General features: G+C 33.2%; 1 long non-coding RNA gene across 1 annotated transcript in view; it reads right to left on the bottom strand.

Moving 5' to 3' along the window:
* LOC144960475 (uncharacterized) overlaps positions 1 to 9,919 on the bottom strand; it is a 32,598-nt gene extending 22,679 nt beyond the window's left edge. The window contains exons 1-3 of the long non-coding RNA XR_013642857.1: positions 9,787 to 9,919; positions 7,848 to 7,952; positions 2,164 to 2,236 (exon numbers count right to left, since the gene is read on the bottom strand). This is a non-coding gene — a long non-coding RNA (uncharacterized LOC144960475). The remainder of the gene's footprint in view (positions 1 to 2,163; positions 2,237 to 7,847; positions 7,953 to 9,786) is intronic.
* Positions 9,920 to 13,395: the final 3,476 nt, after the last annotated feature.

Raw genomic sequence — 13,395 nt, forward strand, 5'->3', positions numbered from 1 at the left:
TTCGAGGAAATATTTTTTCATTGGTTGAAATAACACCTTACAGTCCAGTTCTTAACATTAATTGATGATAATGGCCTGGGAATACCTATGAAGCGATGTCAGCAGATATCAGGGGACATTGGACTGAATTAATCCTGAAGTCTTTATTACGATCAGGACGGGACTGAGGTGATGCTTATGATAATGTTAGTGGCGGAAGTGATTGATTCTCCGACAATGGTGACGGGAGTTATGGTGTTTTGTAGGTATAGTTGGAACGAAATTGACGTCACTTAGCTCTTTGATATTGTTTCTAGACAGTTGTTATAATGATTAGTTATATCGTAATTAATTCTGTCTATCAGATTATAAACGTTTGCGGTTACACTTTACTCTGTGTGTAGGTACGTTTTATCCGACTGGTGGGTGTTATGATTATTTTAACTAGACGCATAGCATCAAAAGTTCTGATTTTGTTGTAGATGTACCAATGATGTGTTGGAGATGGTAGTGGTGAAGCAGCTGTCATGGTGATTGTAATTACTATTTATGTTTGAAGTCAGATTTTTAATAAGTGGTACGTGCTTTTCTTATTTTTCTCAGCCATCAATCAATGCACAGCTGCAAAAATTTGTTTAGACCTCTGAATCAATTTGTCTTAATAATAAAGTATTATCTTTTCGTGAATTTAAAATCAACACAAATAATTTCACTTAATGCAGCTATATTAAAATCGATAACAGGTAATGATTGAAACTCACAGAACATTTATATTATCAAAATTATGAATTACTTGTCCTTACGTACGGCAATGACGGCTGATGATATTCGTGATTAAGAGCGAATTGACCTACCCAAGCACAATTACAACCAGAGGAGCAATCTCTCCAGAGGGGATAGTGACATGATCAAATCATGAACAATTTTTGGTGTGTTATGAGTGAAGACAACATGGCACAACTCTTGTCGCCAGCATTACGGCGTGGCTGTGAGAACTAAGAACAAGAAGAAAGAGTTGATGAAGAAGAAGAAGAAGAAGAAGAAGAAGAAGAAGAAGAAGAAGAAGAAGAAGAAGAAGAAGAAGAAGAAGAAGAAGAAGAAGAAGAAGAAGAAGAAGAAGAAGAAGAAGAAGAAGAAGGGGAGGAGAAGGAGGAGCAGGAGGATGCAAGATAAGCTTATGAGTTGTTAAGAATATATACACTATACAATACCGTAAACTTTTTCTACAACTATCTCTCCTCCCTTATACTCTGTAAAAGAAAAAAAACATAGGTAATCAGTTTTATGGCAGAGAAATAATGGATCAAAATATAATTGTTTTAATAGTGTTTATCAAATTTAATTCAAATGTAGAATATTTTATATAGAGAATTTTATGTAAAACAATATTTTAAAAACGTGCTTGAAGCATTTTACAAATGTTAACCTTTTTGAAATCATTCTTTTTCTATATTCTATGTCTATATTAAAGAATACTTAACCCTCACGGGGTAGAAAACCTTTTTCTTTTATTTCTGATTTTTAAAAAGTCACTGGAAAAATACTTCTCTGTCCTCTGTACAAGAAATACTTACTTTAAATAAAACATTCTTACTCTCTTTCTCAGTCTCAGAAACATTCTAGTTTCCACTTCCTGTCCAATATAACATGGGATATTTACTATAAAAAACGTTCATATGCCCATTCGTATTCTTAGTTTCTTAGACCATGGAATACTCAATTAAGAAAACACCCAGTTTCCGTTTCCTGTCTATAATGGCATGGACTATTTACGATACAAAACACTCGTTCTCCTTTTCTTCGTCCATATTATAAGAAAATGGAATACTCATCTGACACCACCCAGTTTCCCTTTTCATGTCTAAATCAACAAGCATCTCTCTCTCGAAAGACACGAACTTAAAAATATGAAGAGAAATATTCTCAAATAACGATCTATATAGTTAATCTTTAGCTTGGAAATAAAAACAAAACAAAACAAACCAAAAAATCACAGAACAGATTCCTAAGAAACCTCGCGTTGTCCCAGTTGTGTGTTTTTGCAATGAAAAGCGTCTTTTAAATCAATCGATTTTTGAAGGGCAAGTTGTCTGGCCAAATTTTAAAATACGTGTTTTTCTAGAACAGGGCGGGGGCGGAGAACGGTTTTTCTCCATAATTTATAATAGAATATGCAATACTCACCGCACACGACTGCCCGAGACCTGTCTGGTTTTGTTATAGATCTACACCTTCCATCTCTAAACTCATTGCAGTCCTTGAAAAAACAAAATAAAAGAAATTGTAAACAAACATTATTTTTAAGATGACATACCGAGATATTACGTAACCCCTAGTGTGGTGATTACGATGTTTGTATGTTTTATTGAGGAGAATGGATATCATATTTTATTGTGCTGAATACCATGTTTGTATGTTTTATTGATGAGAATGAATATTATAATTTAGTGTACTGAATACCATGTTTGTATGTTTTATTGAGGAGAATGGATATCATATTTTAGCGTGCTGAATACCATGTTTCTATGTTTTATTGAGGAGAATGAATATCATATTTTCTTTACTGAATACCATGTTTGTATGTTTAATTGAGGAGATGAATATCATATTTTAGTGTGCTGAATACCATGTTTGTATGTTTTATTGAGGAGATGAATATCATATTTAGTGTGCTGAGTATCATATTTGTATGTTTTATCTCGTACGTGCCCTTTAGAGATGATTTAGTTGTGAGTGATTTTCTTTAAATGGTAATAAGTCAGAGATTGTTCTGATATTAGATTTTCAAATTTAAGAATGACACACAGAATTAGATTTTCTGCTCTAAAAATGTTTTACACTAAACTTCAGCTTTTATACAGTGTAAACCGACCAAAAGTGCTCAAAGAGTTTTATAAGCGGTTCTTACCCAACAACAACACTTTAAGTGTATGAAAAGATATAGAAGTCTAGATGGATATGTGTATAATGATTCAATAATCATCTATATTTATGTCTATTGACCAAATTATTTCATGGATTCTTTTCCATTTATTCATCATCATCATATTATTATTATTATTATTATTATTATTATTATTATTATTATTATTATTATTATTATTATTATTATTATTATTATTATTATTATTATTATTATTATTATTATTATTATTATTATTATTATTATTATTATTTTTATTATTTATTATTATTATTATATTATTATTATTATTATTATTATTATTATTATTATTATTATTATTATTATTATTATTATTATTATTATTATTATTATTATTATTATTATTATTATTATTATTATTCTTATTATTATTATTATTATTTTATTATTATATTATTATTATTATTCTTATTATTATTATTATTATTATTATTATTATTATTATTATTATTATTATTATTATTATTATTATTATAATAATAATAATAATAATAATAATAATAATAATAATAATAATAATAATAATAATTATTATTATTATTATTTTATTATTATTATTATTATTATTATATATTATTATTATTATTATTATTATTATTATTATTATTATTAATTATTATTATTATTATCAGTATTATCATTATTATTATTATTATTATTATCATTATTATTATTATTATTATTATTATTATTATTTATTGAAAAAAATACTATTATGAAGCGTGGTGGAAACGATAAAAACAGTCATCCAACCCATCCTTCCCAGTCATACACAGATACGCACAACACTTGCGACACATGAACACCGACTTTCTCTTGCATCCTTCCATCTTGCACCTCTGTCCAACCTTCACATCCATTCTTTTCGAAAAATGATCGACCCTGTCATACCTTGCATTCACATTCACACTTTTGGCAGACTTGGACTGGCGCCTGTCAGGGAAGGGAGGGGTTGGCTCTAGAGTCCGCTCGGTAGGGCAAGAAGACTTGATCAGTCCCCTCGCAACAACTAACTTGAACATTGCTAGTTGCATCTTGCACTCGGCATTACTAGCCTTGCACAGCAACCAAGAGTTGACGACACAAAGGTCAATGAGATGGAACAAAATCCTCTTGTACCATTTCTTTCCTTTCATTGTGTTCCTGTACAAGGCAAGCAACATATCGCATTTGTCCACCCCACCCATATTTTGATTGTATTCCTTTATAAGGGCAGGACAGGTCACTGTGATATGGCGCTTGTTTGTCCTGTCATACCTTGTGACACGTGTGGTGGGTTCGACTCCATGGACGCGTGAGTCAACAAGGACACGTTTGTTATCAAACCACTCACAAATGACCAGGCTCTGATCATCATCTGACCTGTTGTCGTAGCTCCCCCTACCTCTTTTCTTTATGTCCTTTCGACACAATAAGGGACATTTCTTTGTCCTGTTTGCCCTTAGTGTGCATGTAGCATGCAACCCTCTTCTCTTTAGTTCAAGGAGGAGGTCAGGTGAAGCAAAGTAGTTGTCAAAGTAGACATAGCTCCCCTGCGGTTGTTCCCCAGTAAGAGCTAGAACAATCTCCCCTGATTTCCCCACATTGAGTCCCTCCCCTACCGTCCCAGGTTGACTAAAACTAGCAGCTAAAGGGTCCCCAGCAAACATGAACTTGTGGACATAGCCTGATGTCCCTGACAAACCCAGACCTTATATCCCCATTTTTTGGGTTTCTTCATCATATAAACCTTGAGGCTATGTCTACCCTTGAAAGGGACCATCCGCTCATCAACTGAAACATGTAGCTCTTGTTCGGCACATGCCTCGAGCTGAATATTCAATTTTTCTAATAGAGATCGCACCCGGTGCAGCCTATCATAGCCCACCTCCCCCCTTGGCCTCATTAGTTCATTGTCATTCAAGTGGATGACAGACAAAATTTCATCAAACCTATTACAGGTCATGGCATCGGAGACAGTGTGCTGCTTCGTTGCTTCAGACCAATACCATCTTCGAAATGGCAAATTCACAATCGTCATGTACAGGCATATACCAATGAAGGTCCTCAGTTCTTCCTTCTTTACCGATTGGACGTGATGTCTTTGTCTGTTGGTTTCAAGGAGCATGAGGCCCAATAACTCATTATCAAGATGAGCGAGAAACATGTCAAGTGGCGTCCGGCAGTTCAAGGCTGGCCCCTTGGCTCGCAACTCATTTTCTACTCTAGTATGAGGCGGTAGGTCTCTTTTCACCCAGTGCCATGTTCTTGGAGTTCTGCAAGGAAATAGATATACCATTTACGTTATAAAAAGTAGAAATACATACTAAATCTAAGTAAAGTACAAACAAACAGACGAAAAAACCGTAAGAATTGCGTACATCTTCAAAGGCCCACACAGCGCAGTGGGTGACAGGAGCCGAAACGTTGATACATGTCCAAAAGTCCGATCTCATGTGAGCAGGACAGAGAACCGAACCCTTTTGCATGCGAGGTGATATGCCGCCCTAAAACATCCGAACACAAAAATTATTCAAGATATTGATTTGCTATTTTACACATTGGTGGGGGAATTCTACAATCACAATAACTTACGGGTCAATACTGCTAGAAAGATCAGCCTCCTCCGAATCAGCTGTGTTGCCGTCGTACTCGTCATCGGAACCACTAGCATCTCCATTTGCATACTCTTCATCTCCTTCCTCATCAAGACGCTCGTCATCACTACAGTCTGGAATGTTGTCTTGGATGTCATCAAGCACCAGTAGCCTTGCTTCAGCTGCATTCATTGATCTTTTCAGCCTACATGACAGATAATAAACAACACGATTGGTCACATTGCCACCCATTTTATCACTTAGAATGCTCACTGAATCTTGACCAGCACAAGCAGCGAGTCGTGCGAACAACTCGGCCACAAATGCCGCTTTACTACCGACTATATCTAAATAAAGTTTCAATAAAGAATCAACTGAATTAATTGCAATGTTGTCTCTGATCTAGTTATTTGCATGCATACTGTCCAAAATATTGGACGGTTCTATTTATAGTAACGCGCCCCCCGCACATGGTGTCCAATATTATGGACGCTCGATAAAAGTCACTTCTCCTCCAATGCATACTGTCCAATATTTTGGACAAGCCTTAAAAATAACCAATTATAAAATAATGATCAACGTTTTGAACCTATAAACACCTTCAGAAGTGAGCAGGACCCATAAACCCATATCAACAATAACTTTTATTGGGACTAAAAGCTACAAAGCAGTCAAAAATAAGCGAAAAGTTGGCTTACCTCTTAGGTGCTTGTGTTACCATTTTGCAGCATGGCATTGAGTGGAAAGTAGGCAGAGTTGCGTTTCTGGTGTTTTAAAAAACTAGCATTTGGGGCTTCCAATTGCCGCGAAACAAAACTTCTAATACTTGTGAGGTCGGTCTGAAGATGAGGGACACTTTTTAATGTGTCCAAAATATTGGACACTATGCAACAAAGAGTTATTATTATTATATTATTATATTATTTTATTATTATTATTATTATTATTATTATTATATTATTATTATTAATTATTATTATTATTATTATTATTATTATTATTATTATTATTATTATTATTTATTATTATTATTATTATTATTATTATTATTTATTATTATTATTTTATTATTATATTATTATTATTATATTATTATTATTATTATTATTAAATTATTATTATTATTATTATTATTATTATTATTATTATTATTATTATATTATTATTTTATTATTATTATTATTATTATTATTATATTATTATTATTATTATTATTATTATATTATTATTATTATTATTTTATTATTATTATTATTATTATTATTATTATTATTATTATTTATTATTATTATATTATTATTATTATTATTATTATTATATTATTATTATTATTAATTAATTATTATTATTATTATTATTATTATATTATTATTATATTATTATTATTATTATTATTATTATAATTATTATTATTTATTATTATTATTATTATTATTATTATTATTATTAATTATTATTATATTATATTATTATTATTATTATTATTATTATTATTATTATTATTATTATTATTATTATATTATTATTATTATTATTATTATTAAATTATTAATATTATTATTATTATTTATTATTATTATTATTATTATTATTATTATTATTAATTATTATATTATTATTATTATTATTATTATTATTATTATTATTATTATCATTATTATTATTATTATTATTATTATTATTATTATTATTATTTTTATTTTTATTATCAACTCTTAACTGTGAGCGTCCACTTTCTATACTTCAGATTTCTGTGAACCAATCATATGCACACCACAATGTGTGCAACTTTAAACTCTTAAGACAGCCCCAGCTTTCCTCTCAGCCCGACCAAATACAATGCAGTCTACAATTGTCCTCCGTGACCATTTTATTACTAACTAGACCAATACAATCGGTTTAACATTTTTATAGTTTATTTTTTCAGTTCACATTGGGATTCGTGGTAAAGGCTGATATCACAATATGAAATGGTGGCTGTTGGTTACAAATGTCTCTTTGTTCGGCTATGTGGTATAGTGTGTGTGTGTGTGTGTGTGTGTGTGTGTGTGACACTAGACTTCATATCGGATAGTCCTGGATTCCTGTCCCGAGCAGCGCATAGTTCCGTCCTTGGAAAGGGCACTTTATTCCCACCGTAAAATGAGGCCTGGCCGTTAACAGCGATGTATCTGTCCCAACAAAATTGTAATATCGCCTAAAAGCCGTCATGTCTAACATGTTAAATGTTGCTGTTGGCTCGGGCATCCTCTTAAAGCGCTTTAAGCACAAAGCTAGTACATATTGCGCTATATAAATGCTCAGGTATTTTTTCATTAACGTTTGTAATGTACGAAACATTGACTTACAGATGGACTGTTACAAACAGTGTATTTCTCACGTTTCGAACGACTTCTCCCTCTCTCGCAGGAGTTCACATGTCCAAGTATGTAGAGGTAAACGAAAACCACCAGCTTTCAAATGAAAAAAAAAGAAAAAAAACGAATTATTCATTGCTTGTTGTAAAGGTTTAATGGCGCCTGCGACACATTTAGGTGATGTCAGTGCCAGTAAAAAGGAAGAGAATGGAACCGTCAAAGATTTCTAGATTTACAATTAAGTAACAAAATTGAATATAACAGCTGCAAAAAAGAACAAATACCCAACACCTAACGTTTCGGGCTTAACACCCTTCTTTAGCCAACAACAAAAAAAAACCCCAATAAAGTCATAAATACATTAGAAAATTCCAGAATAACGACAGAGAAATTTCGCAAGTCATCTCTGTTGTAGAAAATCTTAAACTGAAGAGTTCCTAATTGAGCGCAATTAAACTATGCATGAAATTATGTGCGCAAAAAAGGGGAATAGTGGGTAGAATCTAAATAGATAGGTGTAAAATATATCGACTGTGATAAATCCAATATAGGGTGAGCATAATAATCCCGAAGCATGACCAATGTACAGTCATCCTTAAGAATTAGAAGTGATCATGAATATGAGTAGATATTGTCAAGATTAGCTGACATTCATGATCACTCCATTACCTAAGGATTATTGTACATTTGCCATGCTTCTGGATTATATATAGTTAAATATAAAGCGACGACAAGAAACTCTTTGCTGTTGTATTTAGACATGCATTTTAAACGATTACTTTTCACTAAATTATGTCAATCAGACGATATATAGTATTTGTTTAGTCAATAAACTCAAACTTTCCGAAAGTCCGATATAACTTTCCAACAAACAACACTATAATATTTAACCTTTAACGTTTATCGTCTATTTATTTCAATTTAGTTATGGAAATGGCTGGTTAAAAATAATAACAAAGAGCTGAATGACGTCAATTTCGTTGTTTATATAAAAGTTCTATGTAACACAGTTTTGAGTGACACATTTTGTATTTTGCCTAAACGCATAGCATCAATTGCTGACTTTATAGTCAATAATTAACATTAAAATCAAACTCGGTAATAACTGATTTGAGACACCGGGTTAAATAATATGTGAAATCAAAACCAGATATACGAAGAGCGAAAATGACGTCACTCAGTTCTTTGTCATTGTTTTTAGACAGCCTTGTAATGATAAGTACTCACTAAATTCAACCAAACTACAAACGTTTCAGGATACACAGAGTTTTTCGTGTTGGTTCGTTATGTCCGGCTGACGGATGTTGTACTTATTTCTTTTAGATAACTGGATAGCATATATAATATGCGCTTGGCTAAAAAGCTCACAACATTGCCATCCGGATGTATAACGAATTAACATACAAAACTATGTGTAATCATTAACTTTTATAGTCAGGATAATACAGCTTAGTGAGTATTACTCATAAACGTGGATAGCAAAAAACTATAACAAAGACCTGATTGACGTCATTTTCATTCCATCTATAGATAGTATGCGCTTGGCTAAGAAGCTCACCGCATTGCCATCCGGAAGTATAACGGACCAACACACACACAACTGTTTTTACCTTGAACGTTTATAGTCTGGTTTCTAACATGTATTGTAATATTCTGGAGTTGTTTGGGTATCTGTATGAATGTAGTTTTTCGGCTCTGTTTGTTTATGTTAGAGCCATTTATAGAATTATCATTTTGTGTTGTGCATGTTTTGTATGTGAGTGTGAATGTTGACTGCACGAAGCATTTGATTGATAATATATACATTAAATTAACGAAGTCTATGCTGAGTCGTTACATGGGTAATACAGTGTAGTGAGAATTACTCATAAACATGGGTGAAAAAAACAATAACACGTGACGTCAACTTCAGTCTATCCATAGAACTCACCAAGAAGTTGAATCCCTTCATGTTGACCACTGAGACGAGACTCATGTGATGTGACACGTCTTAAATCGTTTGTCTCTAGTGTTTATAGAAAAGCCCAACACTCACATGTACTTACCCCTCCCCTCCCCCTTTTACCATATCACTTTATTGTGGTCTTTTTCTCTCGTCCGCTCTGCATCATTAAAGGACAGGAAGTTTATTGGTCGATGTTGTTTTGCACACACCCTTCCTTCCCCACCCACCCCTTATATCACACACACCCACTTCCTTCCCCACCCACCCCTTGTATCACACACACACCCTTCTTTCCCCACCGACCCCTTGTATCACACACACCCTTTCTTCCCCACCCACCCCTTGTATCACACACACCCTTCCTTCCCCACCCACCCCTTGTATCACACACACCCCCTTCCTTCCCCACCCACCCCCTGTATCACACACACCCCCTTCCTTCCCCACTCACCCCTTGTATCACACACACACCCTTCTTTCCCAACCCACCTCTTGTATCACACACACACCCTTCCTTCCCCACCCACCCCTTGTATCACACAAACCCTTCCTTCCCCACCCACCCCTTGATTTACGTTCAAAGTTTTATTTTTAAGGCAATTGACAATACAAACTCATACAAGAATATATGATTTAAAATCAACAAATCAAGTAAGTAAAATCAATAATGAAGCACAGCAAACAACAATAATAATAATAATAATAATAATAATAATAATAATAATAATAATAATAATAATAATAATAATATAATAATAATAATAATAATAATAATAATAATAATAATAATAATAATAATAATAATAATAATAATAATAATAATAATAATCAAATAAAATCTTCAGACAAACAAAAAAAAAAAAAACAAACAAACAAAAAAACACTTGACGTGGATACAACTCGAATAATTCACATTTCACTCGACATGATAATATGTCTTGATTTGTATGCTCGTGTTTTTATTAAAGGTCATATATAAATCCCCAGGTCCCCCCCCCCCCTCACCCCCATTCCAATGTATTCCTTTAAAGACACGTCGTCCATTGGTCGAGTATGTTTATTCCTAACCTTTTTCGTGTGCGTGTGTATGTCTGTGTGTGTGTATGTATGTGTGTGTATGTCTGTGTGTAAGTGTGTGTGTATGTGTGTGTATGTCTGTGTGTATGTCTGTGTGTGTATGTCTGTGTGTGTATGTATGTGTGTGTATGTCTGTTTGTGTATGTATGTATGTGTGTGTGTGTCTATGTGTGTGTGTATATCTGTGTGTGTATGTCTGTGTGTATGTGTGTGGGTATGTCTGTGTGTGTATGTCTGTGTGTGTATGTGTCTGTTTATGTCTCTGTGTGTGTGTATGTGTGTGTATGTCTGTGTGAGTGTGTGTGTGTGTGTGTGTGTGAATGAGTATGTTTCAGCCAAGGTAATTTGTAAATTAAGCGCTTAGATTCTGGTGTCTCAGAGTTATAGCGCTCTTCCCGTCATATTTCCGGATGGTAATGTTGTGAAATTCTTAGCCAAACGCACGCTACAAACGTTTAAGGTTACACATATGTTTGTGCGTTGGTACGTTGTATCCGATGTTGTGAATTTATTTAAATAAACGCATAGCAGACGAGTGAACTTTGCGCACAGCTAAAATCTGATTTTCTCTGAACGAAGTGACGTCAACTTCATTCTATCTAGAGAAAGAATAGATAGTATGCGCTTGGTTAAGAAACTTACAACATTGCTATCCGAAAATAAAATGGACCAACACAAAAACCTATATGTAATCTTGAACGTTTATCGTCTGGTGAATACAGTTTTGTGAGAATTAGTCATAAACGCGGATGGCCCAAAAAAAATTACAAAAGCCTGAGTCACGTCAACTTCATTCTATCTATAGCCCCTTAGATAACCACGTGTCTCGGACAGTCGTCATATTGTAAACAATGACAGTGATTGGTAAATATAGCAAACGACACAGGTTTTACTATCGATGGTTTGTGTCGACGTAAAATGCATACTATTCTACCGCTAGATCGATAGAATCAACACAGAAAACGATGTGTAATCTTAAACGTATATAATATTATCATAAAGAAAATCGTGTGAAAACTATTCACCCATCTGGAACAATAAAATCAATAACAATGGCCAGAGAAAGGTCGATTTCATTCACGGTATTGTTCATAAACAACCAACCATGCTTGTCCGAGCACGTTTGAAGATTTGTCACAAATTCCATGTTTTGATTGGTCAAAAATCTACTGGTTAATACGCTTTAACAGTCGTAATGTCATTTTCCTCGTAATGACGCATGGTAACTTAATAACTAGCTCTAAACTATCGTAACAATGGCGGACGCCCTTATGAAATATTTCTCCGACGAGCATAAATGCGTATCCAAATGAAAAAGAATAACATTATCCATCTGATCGTTTTGAGTTTTACACATTCTGATCAAAATACATTTGAAAAGTTCCAGCCAGCATGAAAATAAAAAAGTACCGATTTCTTTTTTGTTTAGAACCACGATTGCTGCCGTTGTTGGGCGACGTGACATCAGACTATTGAATCAAATTATTCGGAGAAGCAAAGCGAGAGAGAGAGAGAGAGAGAGAGAGAGAGAGAGAGAGAGAGAGAGAGAGAGAGAAAAAAGAAAGAAAGAGAGAGAGAGAGAGAGAGAGAGAGAGAGGGGGGGGGGGGGGGGGAGGGGAGGGAGTGTGTGTTTGGAAGTTCTTCCAATATCTCTGTATTATATATAACCTATGATGTTTGGTGTAGGGTCACGGGTCTTCTCTTAGTGGTGCCTGTATATGGAACTTCTTCCAATATATATTATATATAACCTAAGACATAAAATCTTGTCTGATCACGGGTTTTCCATGAGTGGTGTCTGTATATGGGAGTTTTTCCAATATCTATATATAAGATATAACATATGATATTTGGTGTATAATCACAGGTCTTCCCTGAATGGTGCCTGTATATGGCAGTTCTTCCAATATCTATATATTATATATAACCTATGACATTTGTTGTCTGATCACGGGTCTTTCCTGAGCGGTGTCTGTATATGGAAGTTCTGTCGATTCGTCAATGATCACTTCTAAATATTTGAATTGCATGACAAGTTCAACTTCCTGTTTATTTATTTTTTATTTTATTATATTTGGAGGAGTCTGAGTTTTTCTGAAATCAAAAATGTGTTCTTTTGTTTTTGATACATTAATTTCAAGGCAATTTTTCTGACACCAATTTTAAAAATGTTCAATTTGGTTTATATCATCATTTTCTGATTCTTGGCTATTCAATAGTCCCAAAATGGCTATATTATCGTCTTCATATTTAACAATGAGAGATTCATCTTAAATAGATACGAAATATTAAAAACTGTACAAAATATACAAAATTGTTCAAAATATACAAAATTGTATAAAATATACAAAATTGTACACATTATACAAAATGTAAAAAATGTACAAAATATACAAAAATGGACACATGCTATAACTAAACCCCAAGTCAGTACAATTAAATAAAAGGCTCTATGCAAGATATCTCTCATAAAACAAAAGATGTGTCAATCTAGATTTAGGAATAGTGATGTTTGCA

Source organism: Berghia stephanieae, chromosome 15 (genome assembly GCF_034508935.2).
Source record: "Berghia stephanieae isolate SIO BIC M18660-M18661 chromosome 15, UCSD_Bste_1.3, whole genome shotgun sequence".
Taxonomy (NCBI): Eukaryota; Metazoa; Mollusca; class Gastropoda; order Nudibranchia; family Aeolidiidae; genus Berghia; species Berghia stephanieae.